At 43.8% G+C, this 19,356-nt stretch overlaps 1 long non-coding RNA gene across 2 annotated transcripts; it reads left to right on the plus strand.

Moving 5' to 3' along the window:
• The first annotated feature begins 13,249 nt into the window (after positions 1-13,249).
• On the plus strand, positions 13,250-18,664 carry LOC119721850. 2 transcript variants are annotated; one of them, XR_005270317.1, is made up of 2 exons: positions 13,250-13,308; positions 15,677-18,664. It is a non-coding gene; the product is annotated as an uncharacterized LOC119721850 (long non-coding RNA). The 2 variants fall into 2 exon arrangements; XR_005270318.1 differs by lacking the exon at positions 13,250-13,308 and adding an exon at positions 14,017-14,068.
• Positions 18,665-19,356: the final 692 nt, after the last annotated feature.

A 19,356-nucleotide genomic window follows, 5' to 3' on the forward strand; every position in this document is an offset into this window, starting at 1 on the left:
ATTGAAGATGAAGGGCACAGAAGTAAGGTCGTCCAAGTGCAGCATTCATCTCCCACAGGTAAATGAGTAATGTTTCTCCTTGCAAAACGTCTCTGTTTTGATGCGCTTCCTTGCATTTGAATGGGCTTGCTGGATTTTAACGTGGAGGTAGACCTTGGGGTATATCTTTGGAGTTTGAGATGGCAAGTTGGACATACAGTACTTGTTGATAAAATGGAAATGTATTGGAGGTTTGATGACAGGACGTGATGTCAGAAAATTGGGATATTGAATTTACAATGTATACTTGCTCTTTTTTTCTGCCACAGGGAGCTTTTGAATGCTGCGAAGAGAGAAGACGCCGGTTTTCATCGAAGTTTTTGTTAAGTAACTGTAACCTTTTTTCCGTGTGACGTCTATCGGGGAGGGAAGGGGGGGGGTAAGGGGGAGGTGAAACTTGTGTCACCGGCGGTGGAAGCTACCCCTGCCTGGGTCTTTGGTCTGAAATTGGGATCATATCTCCAGCTTGGGATGGAGATATGTCCTCTTTGCAGGTCTTAGCCCCAGGACGACCGTTGTGAAAGTGTGTGTGGTGGGTTGCCGGCTGTTTTGTTGCGTTCTGTTCATGTCTGTCTGTTTCGTCTCCCTATTTGTCCGGGCCCACTGTGTTCACCCCTTGTTTCAGTTCCGTTCGTCTTCGTTGAATGTTCAAAGATGCAGAGTTTTGACATTTCACTAACACTTTTTGTTTCTTCCCAGTTTTCTCTTTTCTGTGTGTGCAGATTGAAGATGAAGGGCACAGAAGTAAGGTCGTCCAAGTGCAGCATTCATCTCCCACAGGTAAATGAGTAATGTTTCTCCTTGCAAAACGTCTCTGTTTTGATGCGCTTCCTTGCATTTGAATGGGCTTGCTGGATTTTAACGTGGAGGTAGACCTTGGGGTATATCTTTGGAGTTTGAGATGGCAAGTTGGACATACAGTACTTGTTGATAAAATGGAAATGTATTGGAGGTTTGATGACAGGACGTGATGTCAGAAAATTGGGATATTGAATTTACAATGTATACTTGCTCTTTTTTTCTGCCACAGGGAGCTTTTGAATGCTGCGAAGAGAGAAGACGCCGGTTTTCATCGAAGTTTTTGTTAAGTAACTGTAACCTTTTTTCCGTGTGACGTCTATCGGGGAGGGAAGGGGGGGGGTAAGGGGGAGGTGAAACTTGTGTCACCGGCGGTGGAAGCTACCCCTGCCTGGGTCTTTGGTCTGAAATTGGGATCATATCTCCAGCTTGGGATGGAGATATGTCCTCTTTGCAGGTCTTAGCCCCAGGACGACCGTTGTGAAAGTGTGTGTGGTGGGTTGCCGGCTGTTTTGTTGCGTTCTGTTCATGTCTGTCTGTTTCGTCTCCCTATTTGTCCGGGCCCACTGTGTTCACCCCTTGTTTCAGTTCCGTTCGTCTTCGTTGAATGTTCAAAGATGCAGAGTTTTGACATTTCACTAACACTTTTTGTTTCTTCCCAGTTTTCTCTTTTCTGTGTGTGCAGATTGAAGATGAAGGGCACAGAAGTAAGGTCGTCCAAGTGCAGCATTCATCTCCCACAGGTAAATGAGTAATGTTTCTCCTTGCAAAACGTCTCTGTTTTGATGCGCTTCCTTGCATTTGAATGGGCTTGCTGGATTTTAACGTGGAGGTAGACCTTGGGGTATATCTTTGGAGTTTGAGATGGCAAGTTGGACATACAGTACTTGTTGATAAAATGGAAATGTATTGGAGGTTTGATGACAGGACGTGATGTCAGAAAATTGGGATATTGAATTTACAATGTATACTTGCTCTTTTTTTCTGCCACAGGGAGCTTTTGAATGCTGCGAAGAGAGAAGACGCCGGTTTTCATCGAAGTTTTTGTTAAGTAACTGTAACCTTTTTTCCGTGTGACGTCTATCGGGGAGGGAAGGGGGGGGGTAAGGGGGAGGTGAAACTTGTGTCACCGGCGGTGGAAGCTACCCCTGCCTGGGTCTTTGGTCTGAAATTGGGATCATATCTCCAGCTTGGGATGGAGATATGTCCTCTTTGCAGGTCTTAGCCCCAGGACGACCGTTGTGAAAGTGTGTGTGGTGGGTTGCCGGCTGTTTTGTTGCGTTCTGTTCATGTCTGTCTGTTTCGTCTCCCTATTTGTCCGGGCCCACTGTGTTCACCCCTTGTTTCAGTTCCGTTCGTCTTCGTTGAATGTTCAAAGATGCAGAGTTTTGACATTTCACTAACACTTTTTGTTTCTTCCCAGTTTTCTCTTTTCTGTGTGTGCAGATTGAAGATGAAGGGCACAGAAGTAAGGTCGTCCAAGTGCAGCATTCATCTCCCACAGGTAAATGAGTAATGTTTCTCCTTGCAAAACGTCTCTGTTTTGATGCGCTTCCTTGCATTTGAATGGGCTTGCTGGATTTTAACGTGGAGGTAGACCTTGGGGTATATCTTTGGAGTTTGAGATGGCAAGTTGGACATACAGTACTTGTTGATAAAATGGAAATGTATTGGAGGTTTGATGACAGGACGTGATGTCAGAAAATTGGGATATTGAATTTACAATGTATACTTGCTCTTTTTTTCTGCCACAGGGAGCTTTTGAATGCTGCGAAGAGAGAAGACGCCGGTTTTCATCGAAGTTTTTGTTAAGTAACTGTAACCTTTTTTCCGTGTGACGTCTATCGGGGAGGGAAGGGGGGGGGTAAGGGGGAGGTGAAACTTGTGTCACCGGCGGTGGAAGCTACCCCTGCCTGGGTCTTTGGTCTGAAATTGGGATCATATCTCCAGCTTGGGATGGAGATATGTCCTCTTTGCAGGTCTTAGCCCCAGGACGACCGTTGTGAAAGTGTGTGTGGTGGGTTGCCGGCTGTTTTGTTGCGTTCTGTTCATGTCTGTCTGTTTCGTCTCCCTATTTGTCCGGGCCCACTGTGTTCACCCCTTGTTTCAGTTCCGTTCGTCTTCGTTGAATGTTCAAAGATGCAGAGTTTTGACATTTCACTAACACTTTTTGTTTCTTCCCAGTTTTCTCTTTTCTGTGTGTGCAGATTGAAGATGAAGGGCACAGAAGTAAGGTCGTCCAAGTGCAGCATTCATCTCCCACAGGTAAATGAGTAATGTTTCTCCTTGCAAAACGTCTCTGTTTTGATGCGCTTCCTTGCATTTGAATGGGCTTGCTGGATTTTAACGTGGAGGTAGACCTTGGGGTATATCTTTGGAGTTTGAGATGGCAAGTTGGACATACAGTACTTGTTGATAAAATGGAAATGTATTGGAGGTTTGATGACAGGACGTGATGTCAGAAAATTGGGATATTGAATTTACAATGTATACTTGCTCTTTTTTTCTGCCACAGGGAGCTTTTGAATGCTGCGAAGAGAGAAGACGCCGGTTTTCATCGAAGTTTTTGTTAAGTAACTGTAACCTTTTTTCCGTGTGACGTCTATCGGGGAGGGAAGGGGGGGGGGTAAGGGGGAGGTGAAACTTGTGTCACCGGCGGTGGAAGCTACCCCTGCCTGGGTCTTTGGTCTGAAATTGGGATCATATCTCCAGCTTGGGATGGAGATATGTCCTCTTTGCAGGTCTTAGCCCCAGGACGACCGTTGTGAAAGTGTGTGTGGTGGGTTGCCGGCTGTTTTGTTGCGTTCTGTTCATGTCTGTCTGTTTCGTCTCCCTATTTGTCCGGGCCCACTGTGTTCACCCCTTGTTTCAGTTCCGTTCGTCTTCGTTGAATGTTCAAAGATGCAGAGTTTTGACATTTCACTAACACTTTTTGTTTCTTCCCAGTTTTCTCTTTTCTGTGTGTGCAGATTGAAGATGAAGGGCACAGAAGTAAGGTCGTCCAAGTGCAGCATTCATCTCCCACAGGTAAATGAGTAATGTTTCTCCTTGCAAAACGTCTCTGTTTTGATGCGCTTCCTTGCATTTGAATGGGCTTGCTGGATTTTAACGTGGAGGTAGACCTTGGGGTATATCTTTGGAGTTTGAGATGGCAAGTTGGACATACAGTACTTGTTGATAAAATGGAAATGTATTGGAGGTTTGATGACAGGACGTGATGTCAGAAAATTGGATATTGAATTTACAATGTATACTTGCTCTTTTTTTCTGCCACAGGGAGCTTTTGAATGCTGCGAAGAGAGAAGACGCCGGTTTTCATCGAAGTTTTTGTTAAGTAACTGTAACCTTTTTTCCGTGTGACGTCTATCGGGGAGGGAAGGGGGGGGGTAAGGGGGAGGTGAAACTTGTGTCACCGGCGGTGGAAGCTACCCCTGCCTGGGTCTTTGGTCTGAAATTGGGATCATATCTCCAGCTTGGGATGGAGATATGTCCTCTTTGCAGGTCTTAGCCCCAGGACGACCGTTGTGAAAGTGTGTGTGGTGGGTTGCCGGCTGTTTTGTTGCGTTCTGTTCATGTCTGTCTGTTTCGTCTCCCTATTTGTCCGGGCCCACTGTGTTCACCCCTTGTTTCAGTTCCGTTCGTCTTCGTTGAATGTTCAAAGATGCAGAGTTTTGACATTTCACTAACACTTTTTGTTTCTTCCCAGTTTTCTCTTTTCTGTGTGTGCAGATTGAAGATGAAGGGCACAGAAGTAAGGTCGTCCAAGTGCAGCATTCATCTCCCACAGGTAAATGAGTAATGTTTCTCCTTGCAAAACGTCTCTGTTTTGATGCGCTTCCTTGCATTTGAATGGGCTTGCTGGATTTTAACGTGGAGGTAGACCTTGGGGTATATCTTTGGAGTTTGAGATGGCAAGTTGGACATACAGTACTTGTTGATAAAATGGAAATGTATTGGAGGTTTGATGACAGGACGTGATGTCAGAAAATTGGGATATTGAATTTACAATGTATACTTGCTCTTTTTTTCTGCCACAGGGAGCTTTTGAATGCTGCGAAGAGAGAAGACGCCGGTTTTCATCGAAGTTTTTGTTAAGTAACTGTAACCTTTTTTCCGTGTGACGTCTATCGGGGAGGGAAGGGGGGGGGGTAAGGGGGAGGTGAAACTTGTGTCACCGGCGGTGGAAGCTACCCCTGCCTGGGTCTTTGGTCTGAAATTGGGATCATATCTCCAGCTTGGGATGGAGATATGTCCTCTTTGCAGGTCTTAGCCCCAGGACGACCGTTGTGAAAGTGTGTGTGGTGGGTTGCCGGCTGTTTTGTTGCGTTCTGTTCATGTCTGTCTGTTTCGTCTCCCTATTTGTCCGGGCCCACTGTGTTCACCCCTTGTTTCAGTTCCGTTCGTCTTCGTTGAATGTTCAAAGATGCAGAGTTTTGACATTTCACTAACACTTTTTGTTTCTTCCCAGTTTTCTCTTTTCTGTGTGTGCAGATTGAAGATGAAGGGCACAGAAGTAAGGTCGTCCAAGTGCAGCATTCATCTCCCACAGGTAAATGAGTAATGTTTCTCCTTGCAAAACGTCTCTGTTTTGATGCGCTTCCTTGCATTTGAATGGGCTTGCTGGATTTTAACGTGGAGGTAGACCTTGGGGTATATCTTTGGAGTTTGAGATGGCAAGTTGGACATACAGTACTTGTTGATAAAATGGAAATGTATTGGAGGTTTGATGACAGGACGTGATGTCAGAAAATTGGGATATTGAATTTACAATGTATACTTGCTCTTTTTTTCTGCCACAGGGAGCTTTTGAATGCTGCGAAGAGAGAAGACGCCGGTTTTCATCGAAGTTTTTGTTAAGTAACTGTAACCTTTTTTCCGTGTGACGTCTATCGGGGAGGGAAGGGGGGGGGTAAGGGGGAGGTGAAACTTGTGTCACCGGCGGTGGAAGCTACCCCTGCCTGGGTCTTTGGTCTGAAATTGGGATCATATCTCCAGCTTGGGATGGAGATATGTCCTCTTTGCAGGTCTTAGCCCCAGGACGACCGTTGTGAAAGTGTGTGTGGTGGGTTGCCGGCTGTTTTGTTGCGTTCTGTTCATGTCTGTCTGTTTCGTCTCCCTATTTGTCCGGGCCCACTGTGTTCACCCCTTGTTTCAGTTCCGTTCGTCTTCGTTGAATGTTCAAAGATGCAGAGTTTTGACATTTCACTAACACTTTTTGTTTCTTCCCAGTTTTCTCTTTTCTGTGTGTGCAGATTGAAGATGAAGGGCACAGAAGTAAGGTCGTCCAAGTGCAGCATTCATCTCCCACAGGTAAATGAGTAATGTTTCTCCTTGCAAAACGTCTCTGTTTTGATGCGCTTCCTTGCATTTGAATGGGCTTGCTGGATTTTAACGTGGAGGTAGACCTTGGGGTATATCTTTGGAGTTTGAGATGGCAAGTTGGACATACAGTACTTGTTGATAAAATGGAAATGTATTGGAGGTTTGATGACAGGACGTGATGTCAGAAAATTGGGATATTGAATTTACAATGTATACTTGCTCTTTTTTTCTGCCACAGGGAGCTTTTGAATGCTGCGAAGAGAGAAGACGCCGGTTTTCATCGAAGTTTTTGTTAAGTAACTGTAACCTTTTTTCCGTGTGACGTCTATCGGGGAGGGAAGGGGGGGGGTAAGGGGGAGGTGAAACTTGTGTCACCGGCGGTGGAAGCTACCCCTGCCTGGGTCTTTGGTCTGAAATTGGGATCATATCTCCAGCTTGGGATGGAGATATGTCCTCTTTGCAGGTCTTAGCCCCAGGACGACCGTTGTGAAAGTGTGTGTGGTGGGTTGCCGGCTGTTTTGTTGCGTTCTGTTCATGTCTGTCTGTTTCGTCTCCCTATTTGTCCGGGCCCACTGTGTTCACCCCTTGTTTCAGTTCCGTTCGTCTTCGTTGAATGTTCAAAGATGCAGAGTTTTGACATTTCACTAACACTTTTTGTTTCTTCCCAGTTTTCTCTTTTCTGTGTGTGCAGATTGAAGATGAAGGGCACAGAAGTAAGGTCGTCCAAGTGCAGCATTCATCTCCCACAGGTAAATGAGTAATGTTTCTCCTTGCAAAACGTCTCTGTTTTGATGCGCTTCCTTGCATTTGAATGGGCTTGCTGGATTTTAACGTGGAGGTAGACCTTGGGGTATATCTTTGGAGTTTGAGATGGCAAGTTGGACATACAGTACTTGTTGATAAAATGGAAATGTATTGGAGGTTTGATGACAGGACGTGATGTCAGAAAATTGGGATATTGAATTTACAATGTATACTTGCTCTTTTTTTCTGCCACAGGGAGCTTTTGAATGCTGCGAAGAGAGAAGACGCCGGTTTTCATCGAAGTTTTTGTTAAGTAACTGTAACCTTTTTTCCGTGTGACGTCTATCGGGGAGGGAAGGGGGGGGGTAAGGGGGAGGTGAAACTTGTGTCACCGGCGGTGGAAGCTACCCCTGCCTGGGTCTTTGGTCTGAAATTGGGATCATATCTCCAGCTTGGGATGGAGATATGTCCTCTTTGCAGGTCTTAGCCCCAGGACGACCGTTGTGAAAGTGTGTGTGGTGGGTTGCCGGCTGTTTTGTTGCGTTCTGTTCATGTCTGTCTGTTTCGTCTCCCTATTTGTCCGGGCCCACTGTGTTCACCCCTTGTTTCAGTTCCGTTCGTCTTCGTTGAATGTTCAAAGATGCAGAGTTTTGACATTTCACTAACACTTTTTGTTTCTTCCCAGTTTTCTCTTTTCTGTGTGTGCAGATTGAAGATGAAGGGCACAGAAGTAAGGTCGTCCAAGTGCAGCATTCATCTCCCACAGGTAAATGAGTAATGTTTCTCCTTGCAAAACGTCTCTGTTTTGATGCGCTTCCTTGCATTTGAATGGGCTTGCTGGATTTTAACGTGGAGGTAGACCTTGGGGTATATCTTTGGAGTTTGAGATGGCAAGTTGGACATACAGTACTTGTTGATAAAATGGAAATGTATTGGAGGTTTGATGACAGGACGTGATGTCAGAAAATTGGGATATTGAATTTACAATGTATACTTGCTCTTTTTTTCTGCCACAGGGAGCTTTTGAATGCTGCGAAGAGAGAAGACGCCGGTTTTCATCGAAGTTTTTGTTAAGTAACTGTAACCTTTTTTCCGTGTGACGTCTATCGGGGAGGGAAGGGGGGGGGGTAAGGGGGAGGTGAAACTTGTGTCACCGGCGGTGGAAGCTACCCCTGCCTGGGTCTTTGGTCTGAAATTGGGATCATATCTCCAGCTTGGGATGGAGATATGTCCTCTTTGCAGGTCTTAGCCCCAGGACGACCGTTGTGAAAGTGTGTGTGGTGGGTTGCCGGCTGTTTTGTTGCGTTCTGTTCATGTCTGTCTGTTTCGTCTCCCTATTTGTCCGGGCCCACTGTGTTCACCCCTTGTTTCAGTTCCGTTCGTCTTCGTTGAATGTTCAAAGATGCAGAGTTTTGACATTTCACTAACACTTTTTGTTTCTTCCCAGTTTTCTCTTTTCTGTGTGTGCAGATTGAAGATGAAGGGCACAGAAGTAAGGTCGTCCAAGTGCAGCATTCATCTCCCACAGGTAAATGAGTAATGTTTCTCCTTGCAAAACGTCTCTGTTTTGATGCGCTTCCTTGCATTTGAATGGGCTTGCTGGATTTTAACGTGGAGGTAGACCTTGGGGTATATCTTTGGAGTTTGAGATGGCAAGTTGGACATACAGTACTTGTTGATAAAATGGAAATGTATTGGAGGTTTGATGACAGGACGTGATGTCAGAAAATTGGGATATTGAATTTACAATGTATACTTGCTCTTTTTTTCTGCCACAGGGAGCTTTTGAATGCTGCGAAGAGAGAAGACGCCGGTTTTCATCGAAGTTTTTGTTAAGTAACTGTAACCTTTTTTCCGTGTGACGTCTATCGGGGAGGGAAGGGGGGGGGTAAGGGGGAGGTGAAACTTGTGTCACCGGCGGTGGAAGCTACCCCTGCCTGGGTCTTTGGTCTGAAATTGGGATCATATCTCCAGCTTGGGATGGAGATATGTCCTCTTTGCAGGTCTTAGCCCCAGGACGACCGTTGTGAAAGTGTGTGTGGTGGGTTGCCGGCTGTTTTGTTGCGTTCTGTTCATGTCTGTCTGTTTCGTCTCCCTATTTGTCCGGGCCCACTGTGTTCACCCCTTGTTTCAGTTCCGTTCGTCTTCGTTGAATGTTCAAAGATGCAGAGTTTTGACATTTCACTAACACTTTTTGTTTCTTCCCAGTTTTCTCTTTTCTGTGTGTGCAGATTGAAGATGAAGGGCACAGAAGTAAGGTCGTCCAAGTGCAGCATTCATCTCCCACAGGTAAATGAGTAATGTTTCTCCTTGCAAAACGTCTCTGTTTTGATGCGCTTCCTTGCATTTGAATGGGCTTGCTGGATTTTAACGTGGAGGTAGACCTTGGGGTATATCTTTGGAGTTTGAGATGGCAAGTTGGACATACAGTACTTGTTGATAAAATGGAAATGTATTGGAGGTTTGATGACAGGACGTGATGTCAGAAAATTGGGATATTGAATTTACAATGTATACTTGCTCTTTTTTTCTGCCACAGGGAGCTTTTGAATGCTGCGAAGAGAGAAGACGCCGGTTTTCATCGAAGTTTTTGTTAAGTAACTGTAACCTTTTTTCCGTGTGACGTCTATCGGGGAGGGAAGGGGGGGGGTAAGGGGGAGGTGAAACTTGTGTCACCGGCGGTGGAAGCTACCCCTGCCTGGGTCTTTGGTCTGAAATTGGGATCATATCTCCAGCTTGGGATGGAGATATGTCCTCTTTGCAGGTCTTAGCCCCAGGACGACCGTTGTGAAAGTGTGTGTGGTGGGTTGCCGGCTGTTTTGTTGCGTTCTGTTCATGTCTGTCTGTTTCGTCTCCCTATTTGTCCGGGCCCACTGTGTTCACCCCTTGTTTCAGTTCCGTTCGTCTTCGTTGAATGTTCAAAGATGCAGAGTTTTGACATTTCACTAACACTTTTTGTTTCTTCCCAGTTTTCTCTTTTCTGTGTGTGCAGATTGAAGATGAAGGGCACAGAAGTAAGGTCGTCCAAGTGCAGCATTCATCTCCCACAGGTAAATGAGTAATGTTTCTCCTTGCAAAACGTCTCTGTTTTGATGCGCTTCCTTGCATTTGAATGGGCTTGCTGGATTTTAACGTGGAGGTAGACCTTGGGGTATATCTTTGGAGTTTGAGATGGCAAGTTGGACATACAGTACTTGTTGATAAAATGGAAATGTATTGGAGGTTTGATGACAGGACGTGATGTCAGAAAATTGGGATATTGAATTTACAATGTATACTTGCTCTTTTTTTCTGCCACAGGGAGCTTTTGAATGCTGCGAAGAGAGAAGACGCCGGTTTTCATCGAAGTTTTTGTTAAGTAACTGTAACCTTTTTTCCGTGTGACGTCTATCGGGGAGGGAAGGGGGGGGGGTAAGGGGGAGGTGAAACTTGTGTCACCGGCGGTGGAAGCTACCCCTGCCTGGGTCTTTGGTCTGAAATTGGGATCATATCTCCAGCTTGGGATGGAGATATGTCCTCTTTGCAGGTCTTAGCCCCAGGACGACCGTTGTGAAAGTGTGTGTGGTGGGTTGCCGGCTGTTTTGTTGCGTTCTGTTCATGTCTGTCTGTTTCGTCTCCCTATTTGTCCGGGCCCACTGTGTTCACCCCTTGTTTCAGTTCCGTTCGTCTTCGTTGAATGTTCAAAGATGCAGAGTTTTGACATTTCACTAACACTTTTTGTTTCTTCCCAGTTTTCTCTTTTCTGTGTGTGCAGATTGAAGATGAAGGGCACAGAAGTAAGGTCGTCCAAGTGCAGCATTCATCTCCCACAGGTAAATGAGTAATGTTTCTCCTTGCAAAACGTCTCTGTTTTGATGCGCTTCCTTGCATTTGAATGGGCTTGCTGGATTTTAACGTGGAGGTAGACCTTGGGGTATATCTTTGGAGTTTGAGATGGCAAGTTGGACATACAGTACTTGTTGATAAAATGGAAATGTATTGGAGGTTTGATGACAGGACGTGATGTCAGAAAATTGGGATATTGAATTTACAATGTATACTTGCTCTTTTTTTCTGCCACAGGGAGCTTTTGAATGCTGCGAAGAGAGAAGACGCCGGTTTTCATCGAAGTTTTTGTTAAGTAACTGTAACCTTTTTTCCGTGTGACGTCTATCGGGGAGGGAAGGGGGGGGGGTAAGGGGGAGGTGAAACTTGTGTCACCGGCGGTGGAAGCTACCCCTGCCTGGGTCTTTGGTCTGAAATTGGGATCATATCTCCAGCTTGGGATGGAGATATGTCCTCTTTGCAGGTCTTAGCCCCAGGACGACCGTTGTGAAAGTGTGTGTGGTGGGTTGCCGGCTGTTTTGTTGCGTTCTGTTCATGTCTGTCTGTTTCGTCTCCCTATTTGTCCGGGCCCACTGTGTTCACCCCTTGTTTCAGTTCCGTTCGTCTTCGTTGAATGTTCAAAGATGCAGAGTTTTGACATTTCACTAACACTTTTTGTTTCTTCCCAGTTTTCTCTTTTCTGTGTGTGCAGATTGAAGATGAAGGGCACAGAAGTAAGGTCGTCCAAGTGCAGCATTCATCTCCCACAGGTAAATGAGTAATGTTTCTCCTTGCAAAACGTCTCTGTTTTGATGCGCTTCCTTGCATTTGAATGGGCTTGCTGGATTTTAACGTGGAGGTAGACCTTGGGGTATATCTTTGGAGTTTGAGATGGCAAGTTGGACATACAGTACTTGTTGATAAAATGGAAATGTATTGGAGGTTTGATGACAGGACGTGATGTCAGAAAATTGGGATATTGAATTTACAATGTATACTTGCTCTTTTTTTCTGCCACAGGGAGCTTTTGAATGCTGCGAAGAGAGAAGACGCCGGTTTTCATCGAAGTTTTTGTTAAGTAACTGTAACCTTTTTTCCGTGTGACGTCTATCGGGGAGGGAAGGGGGGGGGTAAGGGGGAGGTGAAACTTGTGTCACCGGCGGTGGAAGCTACCCCTGCCTGGGTCTTTGGTCTGAAATTGGGATCATATCTCCAGCTTGGGATGGAGATATGTCCTCTTTGCAGGTCTTAGCCCCAGGACGACCGTTGTGAAAGTGTGTGTGGTGGGTTGCCGGCTGTTTTGTTGCGTTCTGTTCATGTCTGTCTGTTTCGTCTCCCTATTTGTCCGGGCCCACTGTGTTCACCCCTTGTTTCAGTTCCGTTCGTCTTCGTTGAATGTTCAAAGATGCAGAGTTTTGACATTTCACTAACACTTTTTGTTTCTTCCCAGTTTTCTCTTTTCTGTGTGTGCAGATTGAAGATGAAGGGCACAGAAGTAAGGTCGTCCAAGTGCAGCATTCATCTCCCACAGGTAAATGAGTAATGTTTCTCCTTGCAAAACGTCTCTGTTTTGATGCGCTTCCTTGCATTTGAATGGGCTTGCTGGATTTTAACGTGGAGGTAGACCTTGGGGTATATCTTTGGAGTTTGAGATGGCAAGTTGGACATACAGTACTTGTTGATAAAATGGAAATGTATTGGAGGTTTGATGACAGGACGTGATGTCAGAAAATTGGATATTGAATTTACAATGTATACTTGCTCTTTTTTTCTGCCACAGGGAGCTTTTGAATGCTGCGAAGAGAGAAGACGCCGGTTTTCATCGAAGTTTTTGTTAAGTAACTGTAACCTTTTTTCCGTGTGACGTCTATCGGGGAGGGAAGGGGGGGGGGGTAAGGGGGAGGTGAAACTTGTGTCACCGGCGGTGGAAGCTACCCCTGCCTGGGTCTTTGGTCTGAAATTGGGATCATATCTCCAGCTTGGGATGGAGATATGTCCTCTTTGCAGGTCTTAGCCCCAGGACGACCGTTGTGAAAGTGTGTGTGGTGGGTTGCCGGCTGTTTTGTTGCGTTCTGTTCATGTCTGTCTGTTTCGTCTCCCTATTTGTCCGGGCCCACTGTGTTCACCCCTTGTTTCAGTTCCGTTCGTCTTCGTTGAATGTTCAAAGATGCAGAGTTTTGACATTTCACTAACACTTTTTGTTTCTTCCCAGTTTTCTCTTTTCTGTGTGTGCAGATTGAAGATGAAGGGCACAGAAGTAAGGTCGTCCAAGTGCAGCATTCATCTCCCACAGGTAAATGAGTAATGTTTCTCCTTGCAAAACGTCTCTGTTTTGATGCGCTTCCTTGCATTTGAATGGGCTTGCTGGATTTTAACGTGGAGGTAGACCTTGGGGTATATCTTTGGAGTTTGAGATGGCAAGTTGGACATACAGTACTTGTTGATAAAATGGAAATGTATTGGAGGTTTGATGACAGGACGTGATGTCAGAAAATTGGGATATTGAATTTACAATGTATACTTGCTCTTTTTTTCTGCCACAGGGAGCTTTTGAATGCTGCGAAGAGAGAAGACGCCGGTTTTCATCGAAGTTTTTGTTAAGTAACTGTAACCTTTTTTCCGTGTGACGTCTATCGGGGAGGGAAGGGGGGGGGTAAGGGGGAGGTGAAACTTGTGTCACCGGCGGTGGAAGCTACCCCTGCCTGGGTCTTTGGTCTGAAATTGGGATCATATCTCCAGCTTGGGATGGAGATATGTCCTCTTTGCAGGTCTTAGCCCCAGGACGACCGTTGTGAAAGTGTGTGTGGTGGGTTGCCGGCTGTTTTGTTGCGTTCTGTTCATGTCTGTCTGTTTCGTCTCCCTATTTGTCCGGGCCCACTGTGTTCACCCCTTGTTTCAGTTCCGTTCGTCTTCGTTGAATGTTCAAAGATGCAGAGTTTTGACATTTCACTAACACTTTTTGTTTCTTCCCAGTTTTCTCTTTTCTGTGTGTGCAGATTGAAGATGAAGGGCACAGAAGTAAGGTCGTCCAAGTGCAGCATTCATCTCCCACAGGTAAATGAGTAATGTTTCTCCTTGCAAAACGTCTCTGTTTTGATGCGCTTCCTTGCATTTGAATGGGCTTGCTGGATTTTAACGTGGAGGTAGACCTTGGGGTATATCTTTGGAGTTTGAGATGGCAAGTTGGACATACAGTACTTGTTGATAAAATGGAAATGTATTGGAGGTTTGATGACAGGACGTGATGTCAGAAAATTGGATATTGAATTTACAATGTATACTTGCTCTTTTTTTCTGCCACAGGGAGCTTTTGAATGCTGCGAAGAGAGAAGACGCCGGTTTTCATCGAAGTTTTTGTTAAGTAACTGTAACCTTTTTTCCGTGTGACGTCTATCGGGGAGGGAAGGGGGGGGGGGTAAGGGGGAGGTGAAACTTGTGTCACCGGCGGTGGAAGCTACCCCTGCCTGGGTCTTTGGTCTGAAATTGGGATCATATCTCCAGCTTGGGATGGAGATATGTCCTCTTTGCAGGTCTTAGCCCCAGGACGACCGTTGTGAAAGTGTGTGTGGTGGGTTGCCGGCTGTTTTGTTGCGTTCTGTTCATGTCTGTCTGTTTCGTCTCCCTATTTGTCCGGGCCCACTGTGTTCACCCCTTGTTTCAGTTCCGTTCGTCTTCGTTGAATGTTCAAAGATGCAGAGTTTTGACATTTCACTAACACTTTTTGTTTCTTCCCAGTTTTCTCTTTTCTGTGTGTGCAGATTGAAGATGAAGGGCACAGAAGTAAGGTCGTCCAAGTGCAGCATTCATCTCCCACAGGTAAATGAGTAATGTTTCTCCTTGCAAAACGTCTCTGTTTTGATGCGCTTCCTTGCATTTGAATGGGCTTGCTGGATTTTAACGTGGAGGTAGACCTTGGGGTATATCTTTGGAGTTTGAGATGGCAAGTTGGACATACAGTACTTGTTGATAAAATGGAAATGTATTGGAGGTTTGATGACAGGACGTGATGTCAGAAAATTGGGATATTGAATTTACAATGTATACTTGCTCTTTTTTCTGCCACAGGGAGCTTTTGAATGCTGCGAAGAGAGAAGACGCCGGTTTTCATCGAAGTTTTTGTTAAGTAACTGTAACCTTTTTTCCGTGTGACGTCTATCGGGGAGGGAAGGGGTGGGGGGGGGGGTAAGGGGGAGGTGCAACTTGTGTCACCGGCGGTGGAAGCTACCCCTGCCTGGGTCTTTGGTCTGAAATTGGGATCATATCTCCAGCTTGGGATGGAGATACTTTATACCATCTTGCTCACAGCCATTTTGAATTCACGTTCGTGTTTGTAGAACATAATGAAATTAGATGGATTGCATTTTGAAAGTGTACTCTAAATGCAACGTGCAAGTGCTACATACATGTACGCAAGCAAGTTAAGCGCATTATGACGGTTAAAAAACGTCACGGCAAAAATCAGCTGCAGCAGATATGCGCACACATTTTCGCAGAGCAAATGAAACACTCAATTTACTGTGCATTTCAGTTTGAGTGTATCGGCTTTGATAGCACACCTGTATGGAATACAAACGCAGATACAAATAGCCGTACAAAAGTTTGAGTTTTCCATAGGTTTGTGCACAAACATGGATGCGCCCATCAGCCATCACTTTGTACATCGAGTCAGCACTCTAGTAATTCAGTGTAGCTCTATGGCAGTAATGTAGTTTCTTCCTAATTGCTTCTTGAAATACGTGTTTTTGTGTTTGTGCATTGGTCATGTATTTTTGTAATACAGAGGATTTCATGTGGAAAATGTTGTTGCATTTTACCTGAATGCTATTAAAATGCATGTACATGTACATTTCCAGGTTTTGTTTATGCACTTGGAAACATGCCCAATTGCCTGAGAATTGCAATATGAAATTTTGGAACAAAAAGTAATCTTTTTAACAATAATTTTCTTTGCATTTCTGCCTGTACACAGACCCTGGAAATCAACGCCACAATTAATGCCCCTCCCCAGAAAGAACCGCACCGGCAGCAACCCCGTCAGTTCAGTCTTCAGCACACGACGCAACAAAGTCACCCAACCTACCTTAGACCTTCAGCACCGCAGGCAATATCGACACCTCGGACTCATGATGTGGTCAATTCCACGCTGGTGTAACAAGCCATTAAGCCTCAGGCATGTGCACTGGCTCTTCATGAGCCCAGTCTCTTAAACATCTCACCCATAGATTGTGTCAGCTGATGGTATTGTACAAATTGCAACATGATCAGAGAAATAGTAGTGGCAAGTTACACTGAGTGAGAGGAGGTAGTGTGAAATCACTGGTGCCAAGGTGGGCTGATGTGGACTACCATACCTCCTAACGTGGACAAGTAATACACTACTTACCCGAAATGAACCATGTTGTATTTGTTCTGTTACACCCATACATAATTCGTTAGTTCCATTGGAAGAAATTCATTGGAATTCCATGGAACATCCCTCCCATGAAATGCGTATATACTGTCATTCTTGAAGGTTGCAGTGTGGTACCACTAGCAACCCGACTTGCATGTGCAATTGTTGCATAGCTCAGGGTTTCAGAGCTAATTATGGGGTACTTCTGTCCTGGTAGCACTGACTGGTTTACGTGCCTCATGCGTGTGCCGTGTGTGCAGGGTAGCTGCTTTTGCTTCCCAGACAAACCTATGCAAGTATGAATAATGCTTTAAGCTTCACTTGTTGTTACTGTACTACCGCCTATTGTCCAAAAGACTAGTCCATGACCCAAAGTGCTAAAAGCACAGCAACTAAAGAACTACATCACTGCAACTGGAGGTCTGTGTTGATGTGGGTGCTCTTGCAGACCATTTCTTGATAGCGCAACACCAGTGTGAACATTTTGTCAAGGGGAAGATTGCAGAAGTGCAATAACAAGTGAATTTCAGTACACACAAATTGAATAAATATTGTCTTGCATTAGGAGTATATAATCAGCTGTCCGGTGTATCTGTAGGTGAGGTGTTTATACAAAGTAAATATTGACTGTTCTAACGTGTGGTACAGTAAAAAGAGTTTCACTTAGTGATCCGTGGAGTGCTATATTTTCCCTCCACTCTTCCTTGAGAATATACTTACAATATGGTATGGATCACCTTGCAATGGTATCGTTTGATTGTACCACTCATTGCAGTCAATATTAGCATACATTGTACTTAAAAGGCAGTGGTGTAGTCAAGTACATTTCCATGAGTACGAAATGTACTGGAGTATGAGTATGAGTACTGCAACACTGCTAGAAGGCATATGAAGTGTGACTCATGAGAATGTGGAGGTGCACATTGATCTATGCAAGACAAAGCTTTGCTTACTGCATTTATTCTAGCTTTATATGAACATCTTCCATATGCCCAGTGACATCTGAAACATTTTTGTCATTGACCTGACCAATCACATTGCTTTATGACTATAACAATGAACAAGTAAGGGCGTTGTTTTCTTCTCTTGCTTTTGCAAAGTTTAAGGAAAACAAGACAAGTCCCTGCATGCTTGATTGATGCGGCATGATTGTCAACATCTGACATGGTTTCTGCACATCCACGTACTCTGGTTCATATTTAACTTATGTAACTTCTTGGAAGCTTCCATCCTATTGTTCATTTGTGTCTCGGTAAACAGTCAAAATGTGGTATTAAGCGCATTCAGTTTTGCTGTTGAACCACTGTTATTAACACATTGAACCCAACTTTTTCAACAACTCAGAATATAGTATAGGTAGATTTTTCTTTAGGACATTAATATCCATGATATATATACGTATATATTTTTAAGAAGGGGCTAAAGTCCAGCACTTTTTGAGTGAGAAAGCTAGAATTGTTTTGCTTGTATCCTATTGTGTATAGCTATCCAGAGATAAGTTGTGTCTAGTTTCTGTGCTGTTATAGTTTGGTTTTCGTATATGGCACATGATGTAGGGTTTGATATTTACTTTGCTAGCTTGTGATTTGCAACTTTGCCACAAACATTTAAGATAAATATAAAGATCATAAAATGATCACTTTTTTGTTATTAATTTCATTAATCAGAAATACAGGTGGAATGTAGGTTAGCTATACACATCAATCATATTGACAAATATGTTGGTTTGTATAAAAAAAAAAGGCCTCCTGTTTAAACGATATACTTAAAGTCTTTATTAGTTTAATTGTGTTGGACAATATATTTCAAATGATGTTTATTATATAAAAAAGTGATCACATAGGGAAATGGTTTCAGTAAATTATGTTTAAAAGAAATCATTTCTGCTATGCAAAATGTAAAAAAAAGGTTTAAATATTGTATGGTTTTACTTGTTTATGTATATTCATTTACTTTTACAAAATTGTGCAATTTATGAATTAATAACTGAGCTTTCAGACATTTGAGATGGAAAAAGTCAACATTGATACTAAAGGACCTAAGACAAGAAATGGGAAAATGGGGGGGGGGGGGGCGGAGCGTTTGTTGAATTCTTTATTTCAGTTATGCTGGTAGCTTTATTTATTTGACATGGTCCTACAGAAACTGCAATTGTTGCAATAAAGTAGTCCAAGTTATTCTTTTGCTAACTGCGAAAACTGTAAACTAATGAATGTACACATGTTTTTGTGAGAATAGATTTGGTTTATTGTAACAATGTATGGTTATATTTTGTACAAATTATCCTACTTCCCATGCATGGATGCTGTGATTATGTTCAGTAATTTAGTTGTTTTAAGTCTATTTTCTTCGGTCAAGATAGAGGTTCTGAGTACAAACAATGTGCTTTTTAAAAATGAACGAGTGATTGTTTGAATTATTGTCTGGTACAATTTATGTTGCACATTGTGACTTGCTTTTCACAGAGTGCATGTACATGTAATATATGAATTCTGTAACGTATGTACTACTAGTATGTTATGTCCAGTGGCCCTAAGAGTGAAATAACATTATGTGAGACTTGCACTTGTGCGTTTAATATCTCCATTATTTAAGTTGTCATTGAGACTCAACTAGAAAAGACTCGAGTTGAAATCGTAATCTTTTCAATGAGGGAATAAATGTGTGTGCTTGTTGGTCGATATTAAACACTGTTCAACACCGGCTTGGAGTCTGGATGATGATACTGACCGGAGCCAAAGGCAAGGGTCGTTATCAGCATCCAGACTCAACCGGTCTTAAACAAAGTGTAGAATACCGGCCAAGCACATATTTATTTCCATTCATAAATACCTCTTCGGTCAAAAAATCTAAACTTTTGGTCCAAAAGTCAAAGGAAGTTAAAACTTATAGATTTCTTACAATTTTGTTCAACAATTTTACTACACTTTTTTTTCTCGAAACGCCCATCTAGCTATTTCATGTTATGTCCCTTTACATGGGTCAACTGTCGTAGGTCAACCAGCCCTAGTGTCAACATATCTAAACTCAACTTTGATTGGCTGGCCCGTGGGGTCGCATACAATTTGCATGTTCGGATATATCAGACATTCGTAGTGAGGCTCTGTAAACATGATCGTTTGATCCTCGGACTACCCAGGAGGCTAGTTTTACCACTCAACTTGAAGCAGCTGATATTTGTATAATTAAGAGCTCAATGGTAGTTGCCCCAGTCTAGTCTTGGGAAGGTCTATGTACATTGTTTCAAGTTGAAGCTC

The sequence above is a fragment of the Patiria miniata genome, unplaced genomic scaffold (assembly GCF_015706575.1).
Source record: "Patiria miniata isolate m_02_andy unplaced genomic scaffold, ASM1570657v1 HiC_scaffold_14, whole genome shotgun sequence".
Lineage (NCBI taxonomy): Eukaryota > Metazoa > Echinodermata > Asteroidea > Valvatida > Asterinidae > Patiria > Patiria miniata.